We start from the raw sequence: 23644 nt of genomic DNA on the forward strand, positions 1-23644 counted from the left end.
ACGTAATTTGCATGTAAATTAGTTTGAGCGAGAAAGAGGAAAAATCTATATTTTAAACACCATTTTTCTCCAAGTCACCTTATTTTCTGCACTCCTACTGTGGCTCCATGCACACAGTCTAAGTAAGGCCTATAGACCATGAAGTAGAAATGATCAGTTTTAAAAAAAAAAAAAAAAAAAAACAAGACTGTCCTGGCAAAGCCCAGCGGACTCCAGGCTGGAGGAGATTCCCGCCGCCCTCCCTGCCCCGCGGCGGGGGCCTCCTGGGTGCGGGCTCCGCGGAGCAGCGCTGGGCAGACGCCAAGGATACCGCCCGGTACCGCCAGCCTCGGGCAGCGCCCCGCACCGCCGGCTCGTCAGGCTCCCTCTTTTTCCCAGAAAACTTTCTAGACGGTAGGGACTATTTTCTTCCAATGTAACCTTCCACCAAACTGGAGGGAAAAGTTACCCGAGGCTGGAGCGGGTCTGGGGTGCGGGGTGCGGGGGAGGGGACCCGCGAGAGCCCGGGTTTGAAAAACAGTGCTCTCTGTATTCCGGGAAGAACCAGAGTTATGATTATTTTGTTAATCGTTAAATGCTCACGGTGATGCTGAGCACTTAAGATATGTAAAAGAAAATTGATGGAGGGTTGATTCCGTTAGACAAATGGTTGTCTTCAGACTTGCAGGTCTTAGGTTGTCAAGCCCTGCCTCCAAGTCCTTAGTTTTCACCGTTAGGGAAAGCCAGGTCTCCAAAGAATGGATTCTGGAATCCTTAAGACAAATGTCACATCTACACGCTGCCCTTTCAGGCATTGCTAAATTGTCTCCATATTGTGGGTGGGTACACCTGCAGAAATATTTAATGATTAAGAAACTCTATTGGATCTGCGTTTGTCAAAATGGATGGTAAATCAGTTTAAGGGGTGTTAGGAAGAGAGGGAGGAGAGAGATTAAAAAAAAAAAGATTACATATTTAGATCAGTGCTTTTTCATGAAACCTGCATCGAGAAATGAAAATATGGAGTGAGTGCTGTGTGTTTGGAATCAAGATGGAGAATACAATAATAACAATAATACTTTTTTTTGCAGTGCTGACCTTGAACCAAGGTCCTTACACATTCCAGGCAAGTGCCCCACGACTGAACTATATCCCTAGCCCTAGGATGTATGTTTGACCATACATTGCTGCTTGGGAAAAAAAAAAAAAAAAAGAAGCCTGAAAACGACCGCACCACACTGTGCACTTAATATTTTTAGGAGGCTTAGATTTGAAAGGTTTGAAAAGGCATCTAATTTATTTCTCTGCTTAGTGTTTCATTTTAAGAATAGTACAGACTTAATTATCTTTCTTATCATCTTCCCGTATCAACATTTCCTCTGAATATTTTGTGAATAATTTCTTTCTCTAAAGCTGTCATTTCAGTTAGGAATCTATAAATTGAAATAAGAAGGCATTTCTTCCAAGCTCTCCACTTTTCTATAGCCCTTCCTCTGTTCCTTGGACAATAGACACATTCCCAACGTGTCCAGACCATGTGACCCTGCTCCACCCAAGCAGTCTCAGAGAAACGAAGCCTGGGCTGCTGGGCTATCATGGGATCAAATACCCTGAGAATCTATTATTATTGTTGTTATTATTATTGCTATTTTCTTTTGTTTCTTTCTTTTTTCTTTTCTTTTCTTTTTTTTAGACAAGGTCTCAAACTTGCTTTGTAGCCAAGGATGATCGTGAACTCCTGATTCTTTTGCTTCACCTCCCAAGTACTGGGATTATAGGAGTGTACCACACCATGCCTTATTTATGGATGCTGGCAATTTAACCCAGGGTTTTCTGTAAGCTAAGTAAGTACTCTATTAACTAAGTTATAGCTCTACCCCTATTTTTCAGATGTATTTTATTTTATGCATGTGTTTTGCCTGCATACACACACACACACACACACACACACACACACACACACACACACACACGTTTGGTGCCCACGAAGGTCAGAAGAGGTAGTGAATCCCTGGAACTCCAGTTACAGACAGTTCTTAGCTATCATGTGGGTGCTAGAAATTGAAGCTGAGTCCTCTGGAAAAACAATCAGTGCTTTTAACCACTGAGCCGTTTCTCCAGCCCTCTACTCTTGGTTTTTTTTGTTGTTGTTTTTTTTTAATTCTATTTTATTTTATTTATTTCTTTGGTTGTTTCAAGACAAGAGTTCTCTGTGTGGTTTTGGTGCCTGTCCTGGATCTCACTCTGTAGCCCAGACTGGCCTCGAATTAACAGAGATCCGCCTGGCTCTGCCTCTGGAGTGCTGGGATTAAAGGCGTGCACCACCACCACCCATCACCTGTTTTTAAATGTTAATCTTCCTCCATTTCATCCCCCTTTGAGGCAAGACAGAAAGACAGGGATTAAGGGACCGGGAAAGGGCAAGGAACCCTCACCCTGGAGCATACTTGAAGTCTCTGGCCAACTGAGCATCAAGAACTCCAGCACAATGAACAAAATTTGCTGTGAAAGTTGTCTACACAGAAACAACACTTCTTTTATTGTACAGAGAGACCTCAAATGAAATGAAATAGGGGCTGGAGAGACGGCTTAGTCGTTGAGAGTGCTTCCACTTTTCTGGAGGACTAGAGTCCAGTTCCCAGCACCTTATCGATAACACAGCTCACAACCTCCTGTAACTCCAGCTCCGAGGGACACAGGTGCTGTCTTCTGGCCTCATACCTGCACATATGAGGCATGTGCTCACATATAGCCTCATACAAACAAATACGCATAAGTAAAAACAATAAAATAAATCTTCAAAAGAATGTCTAAATAGTAACAAACTGCTTAAGCACCAAACATCTGTGACCAGATGTGGGCTTTCTCCTCTCCCAGCTACAGTTTGCAAGCCTGCAGTTTTCTAGGGCTCTCATAAGAAACTCTGGTGACAGCAAAGTTAAAATCTTAACCTCTTTGTGCAACCTTTATGATCTATGAGGTTTTTTAAAAGAGTTATTTAAAAATTATTTTTAATTGTATGTATATCATAAAATTAAATGTGTGTGCACATGAGTACCAGCAGTGACTTTAGAGGCCAGAAACATTGGATCCCCTGGAACTGGAGTCACAAGTGGTTGTGAGGCATCCTATCTGGGTTCTGGGAACCGAACTCTGGTCCTCTGCAAGAGCAGTATGTGCTCTTAACTGCTGAGCCACCTTTCCAACCCATGACCTATGTATGCTTTTAACTTACCAGACTGCAACCCTATTCAACTCACCTCAGGACCACACTATAGACCTCATTATTAAAAAAAAAAAAAAAAAAAAAAAAAAAATTGGTGGTGCATGCCTATAATCCCAGGTGGATCTCTGTGAGTTTGAGGACAGCCTGGTCTACAAAGCCAGTTCCAGGAAAGGTGCAAAGCTACACAGAGAAACCCTGTGTCGAGCCCCCTCCCCCCAAAAAAAGTTTCTTAGCAACCTATTGAGAGGCCACCAGAATCATGTGTATGGCTTCTGCTGAGACACTTAAGCATTACTCTTTCTTATGAAGCCCATGGTTGGGTGTGTACTAGCCCTTCTCTGAGCGCCTTTCTATCTGTTAACCCCTCTACTCAAATCTATGTTAAGATCTCCTGTTAATAAATCCTACCTCTGGAGTGGTGACCAGTGTCCTAGTGACCTGAATTGGATCCCTGGAGCCCACTCCACAGTGTTACCCTCTGATCTCCATGATGCACAATGGCATGTGCACACACACTCAGAATAAGAATTTAAAAAAGAAACCAAACTTCTTAAACTCTGCTTCCTACTGCCTTATCCTTAATTCTTTCCTGTGGTGCAGTCCTGGCTTCACCAGGTAGAGAGGTCCTGGAAATGAACTTAGTTTTCTGCAGCTAGTGTCTCTGGCTCCCCCTGCACTGTTGCTGACTCCTTCTAGAATGTCACCCTCCTGAATGGGGACTAAGAATCTGGAATGCTGGAATCTGACTCAGTCCCCACTCAGCCAGGGGCACTCAGTGTTGTGCTAAGTGAATCTGGTTTGGGACGGAACTCTCTGTCTTTACAACCATCCCTCCCTGCACTCAGACACGGGACCCACTTGGCTCCTGCCACTCTTACTGGTTTGCCTTTGGATCAGAAGGCCATTGTACTCGTGTGGGTTGGTTGGCAGTCCCCTATTGCATTTGCCAGTAGTAGGTCAATGGCCTGCTAATAGTATTAAATGGTAATGACAACACATAATATTCTTAGTTATGTGAGAGCTAAAATTTACTCACTACTTCTCTATACTCACATGGTACATGCTTTAAGTCAATGAATTTGCCCGATGATAACTGTCTCCTGGGGAAATCGGCCTGGATAAGTTGAAGTGATAAAAAGTGGTTCAGTCAGGGTTTCACTTCAGACCTCTGACTTTGCTGCCTTGGTTAGACAGACAGATGGGGTCGGAACCTTCATCTGGTACCTGGCTCTCACTTTACTTTCCTCACACGTCCTCACTGAATACTTAGCCCGAGCTTTGCTCCCAAATACTCACTCCCTGAAATACAGTTTGGCATCTGTGAGAATATCTGGGGACCCCAAAGTCTTACCTTGTTAGCTGGCATTTGAAGCACTTCAGGTGGACCCCACAGATCTCCTTGCCCACCGGCTGGAAGGGGAGACTGGCATGCAAACATGGGCAGAGGGAGGGAATCTACTCTCCGAACACCCCGAGTAAAATGTTCAGAGTGCTGCACAGATAGGTGCTTCAGCAGGGTGGAGGGGTACTCACACGGTAACACCAACACATCAGGAGGTCGAAACTGCAGGGTCTCAAGTTCAAGGTCAGCCTGTGCTACGTAGCAAGATCCTATCTCAAAAACAAAAACAAAGAACAGCACCTTGGGAGAGAGAAAAGGCAAATTGTTAAACTGACGGAACTGAGTTTACTTCTGCTGGTCCACCACTGTGCTTTGTCACAGGCCAAGGTTGCTATTCAGGTAGTTGGGAATCAACCTGAACAACAGATCTTGGAGCCTGAAATATGGGGTCATGGTGCAGTCACTGGTGTCTAAAGGGAAAAATAGGAGGAGGAGAATTCGAGAATAATTAGAAATGTAATTTGAACATATCTGCTTCGCTGTTTCCTTTCTGAATGAATGACTTTATCCTTAGTTGGCTCATGGCATCTGTCTGCCTGGGGAAATGACAGTATGTAACATAGAGAATGCAGGACATTTGTGTCACTCAGAATAGGGGTTCAGAGCAAGACTCACTTTGTAAGAGAGATTAGTGGTTTGAAAGACTGCCTACATTCTCTCTTTCTTTCTTCCTTCCTTCCTTCCATTTTTTTTTTAAACTAAAAACTCTCTCCAGTTGTGGAGAGTTAAATTCTGAGAACTTAACTCAGAGAATCATCCCACAGAGTGGAGGAAAAGTTATGGATTCTTTGAATGCTTGCCAGGCCATAAAATCCACTGCCCGCTACTGAAAGAGTATGAAGGGAAGGGAGAGGAGGAAGGAGGAAGCCCGTGTTTTCTGGCCTGGGGAATCATAAGCAGGAGAAAGTAAGAGAAAAAGAGGAACAGAGAGGGCTACTTTTAAAACATCATATCAGTGTGTGTGTGTGTGTGTGTGTGTGTGTGTGTGTGTATGCTATGGAGGCCAAAGTTGCTATTTTTTTGTTTTCCATAATTATGTGTGGAGACACAGGATCCTCAGGACAAGCAGGCAAGGCAGACTTAGCAAGCTCTGAGTTTCAGTGGGAGTCCCTGCCTCTCTCCTTGGGGATCAGACTCAGGTCATCACCACGTTTTTACCTGTCAAACCATCTCACAGGCCAGAACCATTTTCACAAAAGATTTTCAGAGCTGGAGAGATATCTAGAGAGTGAAGCATTTGCCTTGGATCCTCAGCATCTGTGTAAATGCTGGGAGAGTGTGGCAGCCTGCCGGTAATTCTAGCATGTTCAGGATGAGCAAGCTGGCTAGCCGGACTCAGTGAGCTTTGCATTTGAGTGAGAGAACCCACTTCAGTATATAAAATGGACACTGATAGAGGAAGGCACCAGACATCAAACTTCCATATAGCATGCACAACATGTGCACGAGAACTTCCGTACATATGCATACAAACATACATACATACACCCACACACATCACATACACACACACACACGAGAAAGACTTTTGAACTCAAGATCTGAACTATTTACAAGAATACCCCTGAAGTAGAATCTAGAAAGAATTAGAATGGAAATCCTGTCATCCATAAGTGAGATCAAATTTTGTCATATCCTGTCAAATACTTATTTTATCTTGGTTTTTCAAAACAGGGTTTCTCTGTGTAGCTTTTGGAGCCTGTCCTGGAACTTTCTTTGTAGACCAGGTTAGTCTGGAACTCACAGAAATCCCCCTGCCTCTGCCTCCCAAGTGCTGGGATTAAAGGCATGAGCCACCACTGCCCAGCCTCAAATACTTATTATGATGTTCACTACTTTAAGTACTACTAATAAAAGCTACCACTATGGAGTAACTACTGTAACCTAGGTACTGGTCTGGGCACCTTATATAATATACATCTATTTAAACTTTTTAAACATGTATGTGTTTACTGAGTATGTGCATATGTATATATGGTGTGTGTGTGTGTGTGTGTGTGTGTGTGTGTGTGTGTGTGTGGTCAGTTCTCTCCTTCTACTATGTTGAGTTCTCAGTATTGAACTCAGGTTGTGAGGTTTGATGGCATGTGCCCTTACTAGGAATCAAATCCAGGGCCTCATACATCTGAACTAAGAACTAGACTGAGATACATTCCCAGACCTAAAATTTACTCTTTATGTCAATATATTAGTCAGTGTAAGTGGGGTATGGTGCACTAACAAGTTAATCTTGGAATCTCCATGGCATAGGACAATAAAGGGTTTGTTGCTATTCCAGGAAAGCCTAGTATGTTCTGGGTAAATTATTAGTGCAGCTGTACTCCATGGGTTGACTCCAGGATCTAGACTGCTTCCACACTGGAGGCTGTGGTGGTCTGAATGAGAAGGCCCCCATAGGCTCATGCATTTGAATGCTTGGTCCCTGGTTAGTGGAACTGTTTGAGAAGGATTAGGAGGTGTGGCCTTTTTGGAGGAGGTGTGTCAATGGGGATGGGCTTTGAGGTTTCAAAAACCCATGCCAGGTCCAGTCTCTTCCTTCCCGCCCCCCATGTGTGTCTCTGCCTGATCAGAATGTAAAGCTCTCAGCTACTGTTCCAACACCATGCCTATCTGCTTCCCACCAGGATGATCATGGACTAACTTTCTAAAACTGTAAGCAAGCCTCTAATTCAATGCTTTCTTTTATGTGTTGCCTTCGTCATGGTGTCTCTTCACTGCAATAGAACAGTGGCTAAGACAGGACCTTCTCACTGATAGGAGGCAAGTCAAATTTGTTTGTTGAGTGAGACAGGATCTTGCTATAGCCCAGATTGGCCTAGAACTTTCTATGTAGCTCAGGCTGGCCTTGAACCTGTGATCCAACTGCCTCAGCTTCCTGAACATTAAGATTACAGGTGTGCACCACCAGGCCAGTGGTTTTTGTATTAAGCTTTTATTATTTTATTTACTTCTTTGTTTATACATATATATATATATATATATATATATATATATATTTTTTTTTTTTTTTGAGACAGGGTTTCTCTGTTAGCCCTGGCTATCTTGGAACTTGCTCTGTAGACCAGGCTGGTCTTGAACTCACAGAGATTGACTTTCTCTGCCTCCTGAGTGCTGGGATTAAAGACATGCACCACTACTGCTTGGCTTGGATTAACTTTTAAATGCTCTGAGTAAATTCATTCTTGAAGTTTTACTTTAGCTGCAAGAGAGGTGTTCAAATTTGCTTTCTGTTGCTGTGATAGTCATCATGACCAAAAGCGACTTGGGAGGAAAGGGTTTATTTCATATTACACTTCCAGATAGCAATCAATCACTGAGGGAAGTCAGGGCAGGAACTCAAGGCAGGAACCTGGAGGCAGGAACTGAAGCAGAGACTCCAGAGGAACACTGCTTACTGGCTTGCTCCCTTGTTCTTCTGTGCTTAGTTTTCTTCCTTCCTTCCCTTCTCTCTTTCTTTCTCTCTCTCCCTCCCTCCCTCTCTCTCTCTCTTTCTTTCTTTCTTTTTGGTTTTTCAAGACAGGATTTCTCTGTAGCTTTTGGAGCCTTTCATGGATCTCACTCTGTAGACCAGGCTGGCCTCGAACTCACAGAGATCCACCTGTCTCTGCCTCCTGAGTGCTGGGATTACAGGCGTGCACCACCACCGCCTGGCTCACTCTTTCTTTCTTTCTTTCTTTCTTTCTTTCTTTCTCTCTCTCTCTCTCTCCCTCCCTCCCTCCCTCCCTCCCTCCCTCCCTCCCTTCCTTCCTTTCTCTCTTTCCTTTTTTAATATTTAAAAATCTTGGCTGGCAGGCAGATGTTTTCAGATTTTATTACCTTTTGTTTTAGGGAACAAAAAGGCATTCAAAATGGATTCTTGGGGTTGGGGATTTAGCTCAGTGGTAGAGCACTTGCCTAGCAAGGGCAAGGCCCTGGGTTCGGTCCTCAGCTCCACAAAAAAAAAAAAAAAAAAAAAAAAAAAAAAAGATTCTTTCACTGCCATGGCTTCCTTTCCTTCTCTACTTTTGCAGTATACCCTCCTAACAAGAGACCAGTGGGGCATTAGATCCTTGAACTCCTGGGACTGAGCAGAAGGATTATTCTGAATTCTAGATCACTTTTGTCTTCATAGCTTGTTTGAAGAGAGCCAGCACTGCATACTGTGACCTTAACTCAAAGAGAGACAGACAGACAGACAGACAGACAGACAGACACACACACACACACACACACACACACACACAGAAACAGGAAAATATCCAAAAGAGGATTGACCTCTGTGCACACTACAAACCTCAGAACCTTGATTCTGAAGGATTTCATCTCATCTACAATAATTAGTCTTCAAATCCTTCAAGAGAATGAGTTGGTAAATTATTTAATTTTCTTAGTAGTTGCTTTCTGGAAATTATTCATGACTATAATAAAATGCAACTATTGCTAAATTGAAAAATAATGTAATATAGAAAAAGAGGAAAATTACTAAGTTTTTCTCAGCAGTCCATTATAATATGAGCTAGTCAGACATCAAGTATAATACAATTTATATTTCCATGAAGCGTTATAACATTAATTAAATTACTAGATAATCACACCTGGCCAGCTCCACAGCAACATCACAGTTTTGCTTGTGGGCGTCTCTTAAATAATATTAAGATGAAGCCACACTAAGTCATTATCACATATGAAATCAGGCAGTAATTCACAGTGAAATCTTGATGGCTGATGAAGTTGCTCTGAAGAATTTTTTTGCAAAATACATTACGAAGCTACAGACCTTTAACTGCTTCTTGCTAAAATCTAATGAGTAATTTCCTTTTCTTTCAAAACCCAGTCTTTAAGTTTCTCAGGCTTTTCCTCAGCTTCTGAGCCCCTTGAATGTGTGGTAGCAGCAAACAACATCTGCAAATGAAAGCCAGCCATAGCCTCTAAGCTCCTTATTCTGTGACTGCTCAAACCATCTCCAGTTGCTTTTTACTTCCTGGTGATTTCCCTGTGAGTTCAGCATCCCTCATCCTCTTTTCTGCTTAATGTGCTGACTTCCCTCCCAGACTCAGTGCAGTAAGCTGTCAATCTTTTCAATTTAGGAGCCGCTCAGATGGTGAAATTTTTCCTTGGTTTTGTTTTTCCTACTACATTTCCCAAAATGAAGTCTCTCGACTTTTCAGCTTCTACTACCCTGAGGGTGGTAGGGAGGATAGGGGGTCCTCTCCACTCCCAACCGCGTCACCCAACTCCTCCCATTGAACCTCACTCAGATACAAATGATTGGGTCTGTGTGTTAGAGAAGGACACCACTGAGGCCACCTCTGCCTTTGTGTCTTTGAAGACTCGTTCGGAGCATTTTGACACTTTCCAAGTGACAGGTGGCCTCAATGTTCAACCTGTGGCAGAAACCATAATTTAAGGAAGGAAATAAGAGGGCAAGAAGATCCCACTTGCTATCTAATCGTGAAACGCTCCTCTGGGGACCGCCATTAGCCTTTAACTTCCATTCCCAGAAACCCAGATGGGAAGGATTCAGTGACTCTGACTTGGCTACTGAAGACTGGGGTAGATTTTTTATTACAGGGGTGCTATTGCTAGGGTCTGATTTCTTCAATAAATCAAATTACATTGTTGTCCATACCCCTTTCCAGTGTGCTTCGTAGGCACATGTGACTTGATTTCTAAGATTTGCTTAACGTTGTTTGTTCTCGCTCTCATTTCCCATCACTGTCAAGATGCTTCAAAAGGAAGGCAGCCACAGTTTTCGGTCTTCTTCATCCCAGAACCCCACGTGTTGAGTGATGACACCCGATTTTTCTTTCTTTTCTTACCCAGCCTGCTGAGGATGATCTTGATCGCCCTGCCTTCACCTCCCAAGTGCTGGGATTGCAAGTCCGAGCCGCCATGGCCAGCTTGTCCAGTCCCTTTTGAAATGCTGCCCTGAAGTGGTGCTTTGCAGCTTCTCTTGGCCACAAAATGCCTTTACCTATCAGCTGTCCATCAGTGAACCGCTCATTAATTCTGAGCACTGTGGTGTCCTACTCCATTCCATAACGGCTTGCTGATCTTTACCCTGTTTGCTCATCCATTCCTTCAAAGGTGCCTCCAGACTTAGGAAGTCTTCATTTTTACATTTAACATGTTGTTCTTCCAATTTTTTTTTTCTCTTAAGGAAGTCATAGCACCATCATTCACACATTTTGTTTTGTTTTGTTTTTTTGAGACAGGGTTTCTCTGTGTAGCTTTGCGCCTTTCCTGGAACTCATTTTGTAGACCAGGCTGGTCTCAAACTCACAGACATTCGCTTGCCTCTGCCTCCCGAGTGCTGGGATTACACCACCGCCTGGCCATTCATACAATTTTGTTAGCTATCATGAGTCACAAGTGTCTCCCAGGGCACACATTAAATGACAGAAAAATAGGTTATGGAAAAGTAAAACACAAAACAAGAAAAAAAAATAAGCCGGGCGGTGGTGGCGCACGCCTTTAATCCCAGCACTCGGGAGGCAGAGGCTGGAGGACCTCTGTGAGTTCAAGGCCAGCCTGGGCTACAGAGTGAGCTCCAGGCCAGGCACCAAAACTACACAGAGAAACCCTGTCTCGAAAACAAAACAAAACAAAAAACAAAACAAAACAAAACAACCCCCCCCAAAACAAACAAACAAAAAACAAAACAAAACTACAGAACTCCCTCAGCCAAAGAGGTAGTTTCCCACTGCCACCCTGGTCCAGGCTACCATCACTTCTCACCAGGATGGATACAGTAATATCCTAATTAGTCCCCCTGTGGCTCTCTTTGTTCTGACCAGTTCCCCAGCCCCTCCCCCAGACAGTCAGCAACAGATCCCTTCACTTGTGGGGTTGGAATCCTCCAGTGGTTTTGCTTTCATCAGAACTAAACCCTGAACTTTGCTTCGTTCTTTTCAGATTTTGCCCACGTTACTTTAACAAGGCTTTCTCCAACAGCTGCACATAAAACAGTCACTTTGAGAAACAGTGGAGGAGGAGTGGAGGGGATTGGGGGAGACAGTGAGGGGGAGAGGGGAGTGGGTGGGGGAGGAGCGGGGAGAGGGGAGGGGAAACTTTGATTGGGATGTAAAGACAACAAAAAGTTAATTAACAAAACAAAGCCAGTCACTTCTCTACCTTTCCCTGCACCAGACTTCCAGCCCAGAATCCTACTCATTGCCATAATACTTACCAATTCACACTACTTAGGTAGCACTGGGCAGTTAGCATTTCTAGGAAGCAGATGAACATCCTGGTCACAAAAAAATCATCTATCTCTACCCGGTCATCTTGAGGCATTCAGTCTCAGAATTTAGTCATTCTGATACGGGGAAGCAAAGGTGACATGGAGAGGCTATTTGTAAATATTCTGACTAACAGCCCCAGCTGGACTCCAGTGCAATACTATCCACTTCCAGACATGTAAGAAAACTTTTGAGATGACCTCAGCACCAGACTCTGTGGAAGACAAATGAGAACCGTCCCTTTAGCCAATCACCTTCCTGAATTATGCAAGACAAGAAAGTCATTTTATATCAGTAAATTTTGGGACTATTTGATATTTAATAATAACTGGTGGAAGAGTTTATTATGTATATGTTTCCTATCTCTACCCTGGTAGAGTTTAAGTTTCACATATACAGGGATTTTGTGGATTCATACTTAGCTCTGACTGTCCTGGATTTGCTCTGTACACCAGGCTGGCCTTGAACTCATGGAGATCCACCTGCCCCTGCCTCCCTCGAGTATTGGGATTAAAGCAGTACACCACCACCATCTGGTTTTCCTGTATTTTTTATGTTTTAATTAAAAAATAATTTATGATCTTTTTATGGTTTTAATAATATGTATGTGGGGGGTGAGTGGGAGGTATGCACGTTAGTGTAGATGCCAATCAGGCCAGAAGAGGGCACTGGAGGCATTGGAGCTGGAGGAATAGGCAGTTGTGAGCAGGATGGGGTGCTGGGGACTGAACTCTGATCCTCTTAAAGGGTAGCAGCAGCTCTTATCCACTGACGCATCTCTCCAGCCCAAGGGACTTTTATTACTGTATTTCTAGCACCAAGAACAGTACCTGGAACACGAAAAACAGGCAATGAATACTGAATGAATTAATGGTACATACATGGCACATCTTCAGAGTGATGTGATAATGACTTTTGTGGTCAACAAAACATGGTACAATTAGCTGATCTATCTTTCACTGGCTGCAAGTGCCTGCCTGGTAATTTGGAAAATATATACAAACAAGGAAATGTGGCTCTGGAGCAAGCACCTTTGTTTAGAGTTTGATTTGGAGCAAGTGCCAGTGTATGGCTTAAACATCGTTCTCAAATATCCAAGGAAAATAATAAAAATTTATCAACTCAGGACACAATAAAGGACAAAATTTCTTAGCTACCAGAAGTTAGTTTTTGCTTGTATGAAAAAGTGACAGATAATCATGAATGGATTAATTAATTTGTTGGAACCAATCCAACAGAGCCATGGACTCTATGATTCCTGAGATTGGGGATCTCTGTTGGGCCTATTCACAACTGTTTCAAAGCAGTTCCGATCAGAAGAATGACCTTGATAGTGAATCACATGGGTTGTCTTTCCAGAATACAGAAGAGCTTGATGGTAAATTGGTTTTAAAAGTACTTTACTTAGCTAGCTGTGATGGCACATACCTTAGCTCCAGCACTAGGGAAGCCGAGGCAGGTGTATCTCTCTGAGTTCGAGGCCAGCCTGGTCTACACAGCATGTTTCAGGACAGCCAGGGCTCTGTAGAAAGCCCTTGTCCCCCAAAATAAACAACAACAACAAAAACAATAAAGTGTTTCATTTAGACAAGGCCACTATCACAGAAGGCTGCTGGTACAAGCGTGTCCTCAAGAAGAGCGCTATCTTGCTCTTGGTTGCATCGACAGTTGTTGGTGCCATTGGGACTCACCATCTTGCTTGTGGCCTGAAGTTCTCTTGGATTGGGAATAAACCTTGAGTGGAAAGCAAGGAGAGTCCAAATCCCTCTGGAAAGTCTAAGAAAGGAAACTGGGAAATAGTCTCTTTGGGAGTCCCATTTTTTTTCCTCAGCAAAATGTGGCTACTGCTTGTGAAGCTAATTATTCTTTTCTCCATGAAGTCTTTTTATTTATTTATTTGCAGGACCAGACAAACTTGACTGGAAAAGAAGCCCGGGCCAGGGTTAGGCTGAGCGATGACGTAGCACGCCCTCTAGCCAATTGAAAGAGCACGAGAAGGGGAGGGCGGAAGTGACGCGAGGTATCCCTCCGCGGGGCGAGAGGGTCGGTGGGGGGAGTCGGCGTCGCTCTCCCCCGCGCCAGCTCCCGTACACGGCGCCGCATTCCTCGGCCCCCCCACCCCCTCCCTCGGGGCCCCCCGCCCCCCTCGGGAAAAAAAAATCCACCCCAGTCACTCGAACCCGAGGGAGGCTTCCTTTCACCCTCGGGGAGAGGAGCTTTCAACGGCTGCCTCTTCTCCGTCTCCCCCCCCTGAACCCCCCGTCCCCTCCCCTGCTCCCACCCCCTACTCCCGGCGCCGGGTGCAAGGTCCCTTTAAGGCGACGGCGCCTTCCTCGGGTCAGACTACCGGCGGCGACGACCACGGGAGGTGAGTGAGTGAGCGGGCGGGCGGGCGAGCCCCGGCGCTGCGCACCCCACCCCCTTCTCCCGGGGGTTCCGTTATCTTTTCTCCGGGCGAGGCCGAGGCGTTCCGGAGCGAGACAATGAGCGGGGAGGCGGGGGTGGGGGGGAACGGGGAGGAGGACGGGGTCGGGGGGGGGGGGGGAAGAGGAGGGGCGCGCGCGCCGGGGGTGGGGTGGGGGAGGGGCCGGGCGCGCGCCCGCGGGCCCCGAGTGGCGGCGACCGACCGTGGGGCGCGGCGCGGCGCGGCGCGCGCGTGCGTGCATCTGTGTATGCGAGTGCGGGCGCGCCGCGCGCGCGCGTGTGTGCGCGCGTGTGTGTGTGTGTGTGTGTGTGCGCGCGCGCCCCGGCCACCGTCCGCCGAGGCCCGGGGATGCCCCGCCGCCCCCTTCCCCCCCCCGGCGGGGCCGCGCACCGCCGACGTCCACCAGCGCGCCGGGCGCGAGCGTCAGGACGGAGGAGTGGGCGGCGCGGGCGGCGGTGGCTGGGCATGGGCACGGGCATGGGCATGGGCATGGGCGGGCGCGCGGGGCCGCAGCGGCGGAGCCCGGGGTTCCCGCCGCCCCCCGACGCGCGGAGGCGTGAGCGCTGGTTGTGAGCGGGAGGAGGCAAGCGAGCGACTGCTCGGCCGGTCCCCTGTGTTATGTAATCCCGCTCCGTCTTGCGAGGACATCCCAAGCCTCTGCAGCCCGTGGACGAAGTCTCCTCCCTCGGCCCCCAAATTTATGCACGGATGGCGCCGTGATTTACAAAATGGTATGGGGCAGAATCTATTTTCTGGTGATTATGTCCTGCCGCTAGGCGCCATGTTTAGCCCAAGGACTATTTTCTTTAGATTCCCAACACCTACCGAAAAGGAGTAGTGTCATCCAGCCACCTGCTCTCCCTCGATTCTGCCCGTGGTTCTGGTTTCCTCTCCCCGGTTTGGAATTCTTTCAAACTGTCAGTAACACTGCACGTTTCTAGTCTCACTTATTTTAAGCCTTCAGAAAAAGAGCTGAGAGTCTTTAGGCCTTTTCGTTGTCGAGGAGGAAATGGAGATCGAATTGTAGTGGCTTACAGAACAGCGCAGAGGGTAGCCCTTTTCTCCGCACTGTGTTCACCTCCCTTTGTAGCACAAAACGCTGTGAAAAGTGAGGTTATAAAGGAATTTCCCCGATGGACGGGGAAGGGAGGAGAGAGGGGGCTGCTGCTGCTTGAACAGTGATGTCCCGGACCCCTTCCTTGTTACGGAAGTAGGAGCTTGGACGATGACTTATTGATCGTAGTCTTCTTAACTTTAGAGTGCCTAGAAACAGTATTTTGGAGATTATTAGATGTGGAGTTTAAGGGCTATGTGCCTGACAGTGTTCTTTTTCTTTGTGGGGGGCGTTGGGGTGGAGAGCCAATGTCATCTTTACAACCTGCGGCAACCCTTAACTAAGATAATCGGTACACTGAGAATTATTGGTTCTGTGGAAAAGCGATCAAAATATGTTAAAACAATTAGATTCTATCCCCTTTCCTATTATTGTAGGGTATGTCAAATGAAGTCACAAAATAGAATGGACTTTGAGAGTGAACAGGGACTTAAGAGTTGCCACTCCCATCTTGAATAGCGGGTGCAATTGAGGAAAGCAATTTCCACATTGTGGTTAGCTGATCCCAGGAGATACCCCTCAGACCCTTTCAGGGGAGTTTTGAGGCCATAACTTTTCAGAATTATAAGTAAGGCTTTTTTGTTTTTCTCCCGTGGCTTTTGCAGTGGTGATCCAAAAGAGATGTTAGGTAAAATCGAGGCATTGGCACCAGACAGTGGTGTGCTGACTTGAGAATGCCCTTGGTGGAGCAGGTTGCTTATCATGAAACTGCTAATATTAATCAAATTTCAGCTTTGGAGTATATCTTTAACTTTAAAGAATTAATAAAAATGAAAAGCGGGCTGGAGGGATAGCTCAGCCGTTAAAGGCTAGGCTCACAACCAAAAATATAAAAATGAAAAGCCTGTATGAAGCATGTCTAGTCTATGAAGTATTTTTAAAGTATCTCACTAGCATGTATTAATTATGTGAGTATATGTTTCATTTTCATGCGTGTATATAATGTATTTTGATGATATTCACACCCCATTACCCTGTTGCCCCCTCCCACTCCTCCCGAGTCCCTACCTCAAGCCTCTCCTACCTTCATATCTTTTTGACCTAGTGAATTTAATTAATGTTGCTTACAGGAACACGGGTAGCTTACCATGAAGAGAATGTCTCTTCCTACCCCAGCAATCATTAACTGACTAGAGCAGGATGGGGCTTCTTGAGCCCTTTCCCCTTTCATGATGGTGTGTTGACATAGTCTGGTGCAGGTTTATGCAGGCAGTCACAGTTGCTGTGAGGTCAAGAGTGCACGTGAGTGTTCCCAACACTCTACCTTTCTTCAGCTCTGAACGTTCTTTCTGCTTCCTCTGTGATGCTCCCTGATCCTCAGAGTGGGCCATGGAGATGTTCCATGTAGAATTGAGCATTCTTCAGTAGCCTCTTTGGCCAGTGATGAGAGTCTGCATAATGAAATGCATGATGAGACACTGCAGAGAGATGCTTCTCTGAGCAGAGCTGACAGAAGCACTGTGAGCCTAAACATACATGTTTGTTTGGAAGGCCATTTGATGGGTATGCAATGTCTGTTTAGCAAAATAACAGCTGTAGGTTCCCCACTAGGATCTATGACCTTCTCAACTACCAGCTTTTCATGAAGCTTCAAGTACTGCATGTAAATTCCCTGGGGAGGGGGCTCCAATTCAATCAGAAAATGGTTGATTACCTTGTAACAGTCACAGCATTACTGTATGAAGGTAAAGCCACTGCTGTGTGGAGGTGGGACTGTTGTCATGAGGAAAAGCTTTTGTGGGGTTCAGTTGCTCTAAGCCACTTGTTTGATAGAGCTGCATTCTCACCTGGAGGGATGACTGACTGACTGACAGCCACTTGAGTCCTTTGGAAGACAATGGAGTGACTTGTCAGTACTAGGAAAGCAACTGACATTTGTTTCCAGTGATAAAGGAAAATTAGAGTTCTGAAACTTAACAGTCTGAGTTTTAACATCTTCCCAGGACTTGACAAACTTTAAAAAATAATAGCCGTAGTTAATAACTGTCACTTTAAAAATGTAGTTGAGGGGGTTGGAAGATGGCTCAATGTTAAGAACACTCACTGACTGCTCCTCCAGAAGACCCAGGTTCAATTCCCAGCACCTACCTGGCAGCTCATACCTGTGTGTAACTCCAAGATCTGACACCCTCCCACAGACAAATATGCAGGCAAAGCCTAATGCACATGGAATAAAAATAGTTTATAAAAAAATAAGTAGTTGGGTGTGATGGTGCATCTTGGTAATCCCGTGAAATGCTGAGGGGGAAGAATTTACTTGAGTTCAAGACTGTCCTGGAGAGAGCCTCAAAACAAGGGGGTCATAGAGGGACGGGGAGAAACTGGGAGGTTACATGGCGCATGAAGTCTTAAAAACACTGCGTGATGAAAATGCCATCTGGAAGGTGGACATAACTCAGTAAGCCAATTTTTCCATGTAATCAATGTGAAGTGTGAAATAGTACAAGGGTGGGGCTGGAGACGGCTCATCAGTTGAGTGTTTGTCCTGAAATCTGGAGGACCGCAGTTGAAATCCTGGCATTCAACATAACAAGCTGGGCAACCTGTACATACCTGCAACCCCAGCTTTGCTAGCAATGGAAACAGAAGTATTTGTGGGACTTGGTGGCTTTCCAGCCTAGCTAAGAAGATGCTAGCTTCAGGTTTGGGGAGAGTGATAGGAGAGGACCCCCAGCACTTTGTTCTGGCTTTTGTACACATACAGAAGCACATATTCTGTTCTCACAGACGTACAATCAAAAAAAAATTTTTTTTTAATTCAGAAGTAAAAAAAGCCTACCAAAATACAAGTTATAGCATGCTGAGCATTGAAATGAGGACCCAGCACATGCTAGGCAAATGCTCTATCATGGATGGAAGGATGAATGCCAAAGATAAGGCTGGATATTACTGATAGGACTGTGTGAGTTACATTGTTACAATGGAGTGCATCAAAAAATGGAGTGCATCATGTTACCAGTATAATTACTGCAAAATACAGAAACCAGCTTGTTTGCCAAGATGTTAATAATGGATTAATGGAAGACTTTATCTCACAGTATATCTCTTGTGGCCTATAGAATCTACCTAGGATTCATTTCTTAACCTCCCCATTTCTTATTTCTTAATTATTTTTTGGTGTCTGAGAAATCTGTATATATAAGCCTCATAATTGCATCTAGCCTTAGGGAAACTTAAAAAATTCAGCTAAAATTGTTACTAGCCAGAAAGATAATGGTAGTTGAAGGGACACCAGCCTGCTTGAGAATGTGGCTCTGGCAGGCCTTGCCCTTCTCCCCCTTCCCTCTGCCTTGCTAAAACCATTAGACTACATTCCTAAAGCTAGCCACCATGGTCTAGCCCCTTATTTGGCCACTTCTTCCTCTACCAAAGTCCAGCAGCCAGAAGTCCCCTTTGGCTCACCTAATGAACATGCCCAATTAAAATTAAACACTTCATCCTAACAAGGGGTTTCCCCTTTACCTTTATAAACCTCAATTTACCCATATGCCACCCGTCTCCCCTCTATCCAGAGTCAGTCCTTTGTCCCTCTGGGACAAACACCCCTGCCCTCTTTCCCTTGTCCCCTTCCCCCTCATTCCCTATCTCCTTTACCATCACATCCTAGCCCATTCTAACACAGACCTCCCCTCCCCCTCTTAAAAAGTACACCTGCAAGGTTGTTTGTAACCAGAGGCAGAGCCTTTTTGTCCCAACCACCTGGTGGTCTCAAATACTTCCCAAATTGTCACACAGAGGCTTGTATTAATTGCAAATGTTTGGTCGATGGCTCAGGCTTATTATTTAACTAGCTCTTACATTTAAATTAACCCATTTCTATTAATCTATGTATTGCCACATGGCCGTGGCTTTACCGGTCTTCTGGCATCTTGTTTTTTTGGGTGGCTGGCTCACATCTTCCTTTTTCTTTCATTCATTCATTCATTCATTTATTTAGGTTTTTTTTCGAGACAGGGTTTCCCTGTGTAGCTTTGGAGGCTGTCCTGGAACTCGCTTTGTAGACCAGGCTGACCTCGAACTCACAGAGATGCACCTGCCTCTGCCTCCCGAGTGCTGGGATTACAGGCGTGCACCACCACTGCCTGGCGCTCACATCTTTCTTGACTTTGCCCCTCTTCATCTGGGTACTCAGTTTGATTGTACCATTTAACCTCATCTTGCCTTGCCATAGGCCAAAACAGCTTTATTATCAAACAGTGAGAGCAACACATATTCACAGTGTACAGAAGGATCATCCCACAGTATTTTTTCCTTTCTGTCTAATCAAAAAGGAAGGTTTTAACTTTTAACTGTAGCATAGTAAAATTACATACAACACAACAGTTATCGAGAATTATAGTTACGGGGTTGGGGGTTTAGCTCAGTGGTAGAGTGCTTGCTAGAGCATAAGGCCCTGGGTTCGATCCTCAGCTCCAGGGGGGGAAGTTACAGTTATAATATCTAGTCTATATTTGACAAAATCAGAGAAAACACTCAATTATCTAGGTGAGTCTGAAGTTTCATATCTAACTTATCTTTTGTCATAACTAAGGAAAAAGTTAATTGTAACTGTCTAGTTTTTAACTCCATCAAAGACCTGAGAAGGAAATGTTACCTGGGTAAGCAGGAACTGTAGGCAAGCGACTTCCAAAAAAATGTGAGAAATGACAGAAACAAATGGCTGCCTGGATAGTCACCCAGAGTTTCTCTGTAATATTGGGGCATCCAGCTCTGGCCTACAGGCCTAGTGTGTCTGACAGACTTTCCAGTGGAGCAGGAATTCTGAAGGACTGTCCTACCTTGTCTTGGCAAAGTTTTGCAGTCACTTTTCTTGTCCTGCTGGTCCAGTTTGAACAGTAACTGTCAGTAATTGAGACGAGGGCAGTTTCTTTGCCCACATGGCTAGCTTTTGCCATAAAGAAAACAAACTCCACATGGAGTTTCTTTGACGCTATCTTCTCTGGAATACACTGGTGCTGTCAGGAGCAGATGTGTCTCACTGTCATGAAAAGTATAAGTTATTAAAACATCTTAAATGCCATATTCTGTAGGTCTTTGAAGTGTTTGAAGATTACCTACCTGAAATAGATCTTTGTGTACTTAGAAAACCTAACTAACATGACTATAAGTTTTATTACAGATGACTGTTAATCCGTATTTCTTAATTATACATCACATTTGTAGTTGAGTTGAATAAACTCAATACCTAATACAGCATAACAGGAATAACTTTAAATTTGTGTCAGTAAACTAAAGTCCATACCAATTAAAATATATAAGATTAAGTTTTTTTGATTAAAGTAGATTGAATAATCTACCCTTTTCCCCATCATTTCTGTATTGTGACCTCTTTCTTCTTTTAGAAAGAGATTGATTATAACCAATAATGCATGTAGAAAAGGTTGAATGAAAGTAACACTAAGGACCTATGACCTAGACAACAATGATTTGTAATATTTTGGCCTATGCCAAATATGAAAAGTTGATAATTTGCTATAAAAAGGCCAAAATGTCTACTAAACCATATTAAAGTCACATTTGTGACATTGCCACTTATTAGTTCCAATTTCTATTTATGTGTTTGCTAAGAATAAGTACTTGGGCTGGAGAGATGGCTCTGAGGTTAAGAGCACTGACTGCTCTTCCAGAGGTCCTGAGTTCAATTCCCAGCACCCACATGGTGGCTCACAACCATCTGTAATTTGATCTGGTGCCCTGCAGTCAGTCATACATGCAGACAGAACACTGTATACATAATAAATCCTCTATAACAATTATGCCATTACCCGATAAAATTAAAAAATCCTGAATGTCTTCTAATGTGTAGTCTATATTAAAATATTTCAATTACCCCCAAAATGCCCTCTTTTTTTTTTTTTTTTAAATATGTGCATTGGTGTTTTGCATGCATGTTTGTCTGTGTGAAGGTGCCAGGTCCCCTGGAGTTGGATTTATAGATAGTTGTGAACTGCCATGTGGGTGCCTGGAATTGAACCCAGGTCCTCTGGAAGAGCAGCCAGTGCTCTCAACCTCTGAGCCATCTCTAGCTGTTACCCCCACCCCATGTCTTTTTAAAAGTATGTGCCTACTAAGGCCTGAAGAGAGGAATAGGGTCCTGGGGCTAGAGTTGGAGGAGGTTGTGAGTTGGAACTGAACTCCAATCCCCTGGAAGAGCAGCTAGAATGCTTAACTTCAGATTTCTTCTTCACCCTCCTGTTTGTTTTTTTGAAGGTTAGGGAGAGCAGAGTCTCATGGAGTCTGGACTCGACTTAACTCTGTGTATTTGGCTTTGAACTTGTGATTCCCCTGCCTTCACTTTCCAGTTGCTTGGATTAGAGGCTTTTGCTATCATATGGTGCCAAAATTCCTTTCATAGCCGTTTGGTGAGCCAAGACCCTGCAAAGATTCATGAGTTTCATTTGTTTCTGTAGTTTCAGTTTCTTCTAATGGGGTATTGTCTTCACCGATGTCATTTATTTGTGATGTTGACATTTTCAAATCTTAGTGTTTTATAGAATGTCTCATACTCTGCATCTCTGATTATTTTCCTGTAGAATGTCCTACTTCTGGATTTATCTCATTTCCTCATAGTAGGGAGGGATGGAGGGAAAGGAAAAGACAAAGCCAGGGTGTATATAGGTCTTTTTTTTTTTTTTTAAGATTTTATGTATTATTTTGAATTCTGTGTATATGTGTATGGTGTGTGGTGTTGCGCATTTGAGTACAGATGCCCATGGAGGCCAAAGACATGAGATTGCTTTAGAGCTGGAGTTAGAGCAAATTAAATTTCCTCATGAGGGGGTTGGGTCTGGACTTGGGTCCTTCAAGACGAATGTTTGTTCTTAATGCTGAACTCTCTCCCCAGCTATTTTTGTTAGGAGTAGTTTTAAAACTCTTTATTATGTTTTATTGTGTGTGTGTGTGTGTGTGTGTGTGTGTGTGTGTGTGTGTGTGTGTGTTATGTCAGAGGACAACTTGAGGAAGTCGATTCTCATCTTCCATCATGTGGGTCCTGAGAACCACCCTCAGGTCTTCAGAGTTAGTGACAGGCACCCTTGCTCACTGAGCCACCTCACTGGCTCAGCAGTGGTTTTATTTGATGTCTTTGTGGTAGTCTGTCAATATCCTGTTGGTCAAAAAAAAAAAAGTTTCTACAAAGTTGTTCTCTGATCTCTACATGTGTTAGTGTGCTTCACAGTACCCACACAAAGTAATAAGTAAAAATAAAAAAACAAAAAAATACTGAGCTGGAGATGGCTCAGCAGTTTAGACACTGGTTGTTCCTCCCAAGGACCTATGTTTGATTCTAGCCCCGACATTGTGGCTCACAACCATCTGTAACTTTAGTTCCAGGGGTCTGATGCCCTCTACTGGCCTCCATGGGTACCAGGCAAAAAACTATACACCAAATTTTAAAAGATTTTTTTTTTTTTTTGGTTTTTCGAGACAGTGTTTCTCGGTAGCTTTGGAGCCTGTCCTGGAACTCACTCTGTAGACCAGGCTGGCCTCGAACTCACAGAGATCCACCTGCCTCTGCCTCCCGAGTGCTGGGATTACAGGCGTGCGCCACCACCGCCTGGCAAGATTTTTTTTTTGAGATGGTGTCTTGGTGTAGCCTTGGCTGTCCTGGAACTAGCCCTATAGACCAGGCTGGCCTCAGACTCATAGAATCCCATCTGCCTCTCCAGAGTGGTGGTATCAAAGGCACATGCTACACCACCCAGCTAAAAATAATTAAAAAAAAAAAAACTAACAAAACCAATTTTTTTTTTATAATTTATTTATTTTTATTTCATGTGCATTGGTGTTTTGCCTGCATGTATGTCTCTGTGAGGGTGTCATGTCCCTGGACCCGGAGTTAGAGACAGTTGTGAGTGGCCGTATAGGTGCTGGGAATTGAACCCGGGTCTTGAGAAGCAAGTAGCTCTTTGTTTTGTTTTTTTGTTTGTTTTGTTTTTTGATTTTTCAAGACAGGGTTTCTCTGTGTAACAACCCTGGCTGTCCTGGATCTCACTCTGTAAACCAGGCTGGCCTCTAACTCATAGAGGTTTGCCTGCCTCTGCCTCCCGGGTTAAAGCCATGCGCCACCACTGCCTGATGTTCATTACAAAATACTTTAAAAATAATTTTAAACAGCCTTATAATTACTTGTATTATAATTGTATATAAATTGGTGTTGGTTTCATTATATTTTGCTTAACTCCCACCCCCCTTTCTTTTTGGTTGTTTTAAACAGGGTTTCTCTGAGTATCCCTGGCTGTCTTTCGACTCACTTTGTAGACCAGGTTGGTCCCAAGTG

At 44.4% G+C, this 23644-nt stretch overlaps 1 protein-coding gene across 11 annotated transcripts in view; it reads left to right on the forward strand.

Annotated features, from left to right (window-relative positions):
* Window positions 1–258: 258 nt before the first annotated feature.
* The window catches only part of Pogz (pogo transposable element derived with ZNF domain), a 59198-nt gene continuing 35812 nt past the window's right edge, over window positions 259–23644 (forward strand). For 7 of the 11 annotated variants that reach the window (XM_036189787.1, XM_036189792.1, XM_036189796.1 and 4 more), the window contains exon 1: window positions 13855–14195. The gene's annotated coding sequence lies outside the window, so the exon portion shown is untranslated. The other 4 variants (XM_036189789.1, XM_036189790.1, XM_036189791.1 and 1 more) reach the window with 4 other exon arrangements.

This window comes from Onychomys torridus, chromosome 6 (assembly GCF_903995425.1).
Source record: "Onychomys torridus chromosome 6, mOncTor1.1, whole genome shotgun sequence".
NCBI lineage: Eukaryota > Metazoa > Chordata > Mammalia > Rodentia > Cricetidae > Onychomys > Onychomys torridus.